Raw genomic sequence first — 4,581 nt, 5'->3', positions numbered from 1 at the left:
ATTAGGGCAGATTTCTTTGATGTGTGAAGATGATTCCAAACTAGAGCAATTTTATTTCATTCCCCAACCTTTCACATTGGGGCAAATTTTTAGGTCGAATGTATGGAGATGCTTGCTTAATGTTTAGGCAAGTTTTGTTCAAAAAGGGTTCGTCATCGAAGCACAGGTAAAATCAAATTCATGATAGCTCCGACAGCCTCTATTTAAGATCTTAAGTTACAATAAGGATAATGTTACAATCAATGAAATGACATAAAACCTATTGTCGCTTCCTTATTAGAAATAACCTATTTGTGTCTTACTCCTTGCTACCAATTCCCAAAGCCTGGATCAATTCCAATTATGTTATGAAACTTGCTTTCTTATCCCTTTGAGAAGTACATTTTCAAAATGAATGCATAATTTTGAACTCATTTGCATTTCAAGATTTGAATTTACATAAGTTTATGCTAATCGTTGTTCATCTTGAAAGAAAATAAGTGACTTGAGTCAAAATTATCACACTACTCTCTTTAGATAAAGAAGAAGTTGGTAAAGAAAGAATAGACATTCTTAGACCTGAGATGTCAATCCATTGAGTACAAGGAGACAATCCTTTAACTTGACTTTGATTCATGGACAAATCTTCAAAGTTGGAAGTTGTTAACATCACAAGCCCAATAATTAAGAAATCAGTAGGTCAAGTCTGGGAATTGAAGTGTTTGATCAAAGGCATGAAGACAACTACCACTAAAAATTGGGATCTAGAAAGGGACTTGTTGAGTTTCAAAGTTTATGGTATCATTGTCTTAAAAGAAAATTTTATTTTCATTCATTCATTCCATGGTACGCATCATGCACGTAAGTCTTATCTCATTTTAATTAGTCTAGGTTGTGTAATGCACGTAAGTCTTATTTCCTTTCAATTAGTCTAGGTTGTGTAATGCATGTAGTCTTATCTTCATTTAATCATTCCAGGGTGTGCATAATGCACATAAGTCCTATCTCCTTCCATTCAAAGGTGTACAAGATGCACATAAATCATGCCTCCTTTGAACCTGTCTAAGGTGTGCAAGATGCATGTAAGTTTTGTCTTCCTTAATATTATCATTCCAAGGTGTGCAAGACTTAATCTTGCATTCTTTCAACCATTCCAGTGCGTGCAAGATGCACATAAGTCCTATCTCACTTCAATCATTCTAGGGTGTGCAAGATGCGTGAAAATTCTACCTTCAATCAATCATTCCATGGTGTGTAAGATACACGTAAGTCATGTCTCCTTTCAACTTGTCTAGGGTGTGCACAATGCACGTAAGTCTTGTCTCCCTTCAATCATTATAGGGTGTGCAAGATGATCATCAATAAATCATTCCAAGGTGTGCAAGATGCATGTAAGTCCTATATTTAGTCAATCATTCAAGGGTGTGCAAGATGCATGTTGTGACTTATGTATTCCCTAAAGGGGAGGGGGTGAATTGGATATTTAAAAATTTCTAGTTCAAGATTGTCCTATTTGAAAACACAACCAATATTTCACAAACCTAGGGTTTTTGAAAACAAACTCAAATCCCACAAATGTTTAAGTATGCAAATATTTAAAACGTATACAACAAATTAAACGTAAGCATACAAGTGTGGAAATGTAAAGAATGTAGGGAAAGAGAATGTAAACACAATATTTTTAACGAGGTTCAGCCAACCCTACCTATGTCCTTGCCTTGGGCAAACCACCCAAGGATTCCATTATCTGCTCCGTTAAACAGGTGGAGCAAAACCACTTATAGCACTCCTTACAGGGTGGAGCCTCCCTTACAACACTCTTTCAGTAGGATGGAACCCTCCTCTTCAAGAGATACCCCACACTTGGTCTACTCTTTCTAAGCAGAGCTACCTCTCCAAGTGATACCCCACACCTGGCACGGTTCACTATCCGAACCGTAGGGATATAAGAGTTATGAAAAATAAATTTTTTGTACAAAGAATTACTTCTTCAATAAGTTGATTTGTACAAATGAAAATCTATATGCACTCTTAAATGATTTTAAAACGAAGATCAGTAGAGTTGGGGGGTTTTCCTCTCAAAATATTTTCCAAGTAAAAATGAGAGATTGGAAAAATGAATTTTCTCAAATAATTGACCTTTGTAATATCAAGAATGAGAAGATTATCAAGCAAGTATATATTAGATGAATATATGATCTAAGCTATCTTGTATTACTCAAAGATTTTCCCCAAAAATATTTTCAAATTGAATGATGGAGAAGTAGGAATTTGATGTTTTGAAATATCATAAAAGAAGGCAAGCCTTGGAGCAATATATATAAATTGAATATAAGCTCAAGCCTTTCAATAAAACTCAATAGTTTTTTTCCCAAAAATGTTTTCAAGATAAAAGTAGTAGGAGAAATAGAAATTTGCTGCTCAAGATGAGTATAAAAAATGTTTAGGAATTGAAGAATATGCAAGTATGCTCCCAATAAATTTTCTAACATGCTCGAAGTGTTTAGGTTTAGTATTTATAGGAAAATTCAAATTATAGCCGTTATATGATCGTTGGATAATAAAATAAGATTTTATTTTCAAAAAATATGACCGTCGGAGCTTAAAATTAGCTCAACCTGAGAGTTCCGATCGACTGGCTTGAGGTCTAGTCGATTCAATCAAGGGGGATTTTCCTTTTCACCACAGTTCGGTCGATTGGGCACATGATCCGGTCTGCCGAATCATCAACCGCTTGAAGGTCAGTCGATTGGGCTTCACTGGGCTTTCAAGAGGCTAATCGACTAGGCCTTTGCAATTTTGGCAAAATGGTTTGACGGGTCGACTAGGCTTTAATAGCCGGTTGACTAGACAGGGCCCTTTACAATTATGCATTTCTAGCGATATGCACTAGTCGGTCGACTGGGGCTTGGATGCTAATCGACTAGGCATTAAAAAATTCAAATTTTCAGCCCTTTCTTAACTTCAAAATCATTTCAAAACCTTTGAATGATTTTAACTTTTTAAGCAAAAGGTTTTTCATGACACTTGGAATCCTAATGTCAATCAATGGTCAATGTTTGATTTTTAATTTAAATTCAAATGAAATGCGTGCACACATTAAACCTAATTACTATTACAACTCTTGAGGTCTGTCTTTTCACTCACCCTTACAAAACATTAGTCATATCCCTCTCACTTTGTTTTCCTTAGCCTAACCTTTGTTTGACATTTAGTCAAAATTGACATCATTATCTTTGTTCAATCCTTTTTATTCAAAGTTCTTGATTGGGTAGTTGTCAATAACCATTTTTATATAATAACCAAAACAAAGATTGGAAAGTCCTAATTATCCTTCTTTGGCCTTTGCTATTTATTTTATACTTTTTTGCTTCTTTTGTCATTTTTTATCGTACCAAGTGATTTGGGACAGTTTGAAATAGTGAGGAGGGGTTTGACAGTGTCCTTGACCTCATACATGAAAATTGAGGCAAAGGTCCTAACATTTTTGGCTTTTCAATACTTTTTTTGCCTTTTTTAATTACATCCAGTGATCCAAGATAGTCTAAAGTAGTAAGGTAGTGTTTGACGATGTTTTTGGCCTCATTCACAAAAATTGAGGCAAAATCCCTACCATTTCTGACTTTTTTGCTCTCTTTTCTCCATTTTTGATTGTATACAGTGATTTGAGATAGTTTGAAATGGTAAAAAGGGGTCTAATAGTGTTTTTGACCTTGTGCATGTATATCAAGGCAAAATCCTATCATTTATGGCTTTTGTAGTCTCTTTTCATCATTTTTTACTACACTGGACGATCTAAGCCAGTCTGAAATGCTAAGGAAGGGTCCAACAACATTTTTTACCCTGTGTATGAAAATTGAGGCAAAGTTCCTTTTATTTCTAGCTTTTTTGCCCTTATTTTTTTGTCATTTTTTGATTGCGCCAGATGATCCAAGATAGTATAAAATGATAAGTAGGAGACTAACAATGTTTTTGACCTCGTGCATGAAAATTGAGGCAAGACACTATCTTTTCTGCAATGTTTTGGCATTTTTGGATACTTATGAAATTTTTGGCTAGTTTTGGTGGACCACCACTTGTCATTTTCTTCATTTTAATAAATAAAATAATTAAAAAAAACCTAATATTATAACATTAATAATTGAAATAAATAAATATATAAAATATTCAACAAATAGAAATTTTAAATATCAAAAATAAAAAAAATTAAGGCCATCGTATGGGAAACCATGTGCACACACATACAAACACGAGCATGTGGAACTTGAAATTACATCATTTTGTTTTGATTTTTAAACTAAAAAAATAAGTAAAAATAGTAGGCGTTTGCTTGCACGTGCATACATGCATGTACCTACCCTTTAGTGGGTGGCAACATTTTGGGGTTATTTTAAATTTATATATATAAAGCTTAGAAGTCCGTTTTTGGTGATTGCACCCACTTAATATGGTATCTAAGTCCCAATAAATAAGATTTGGGGGCTAATTCAAACAAATATTTTAGAGCGTTGAGTTATTTTATTATCTCCTAATTCGAGATGAACCTAAATTACTTTTTTTTTTGTTGGAAAAATACTCTTATATTTCCTAAACTATTTAAGG

This window comes from Malania oleifera, chromosome 2 (genome assembly GCF_029873635.1).
Source record: "Malania oleifera isolate guangnan ecotype guangnan chromosome 2, ASM2987363v1, whole genome shotgun sequence".
In the NCBI taxonomy this organism is placed as follows: Eukaryota; Viridiplantae; Streptophyta; class Magnoliopsida; order Santalales; family Ximeniaceae; genus Malania; species Malania oleifera.
The sequence above is the reverse complement of the archived record's forward strand: the minus strand, read 5'-3'. Positions refer to the sequence as shown.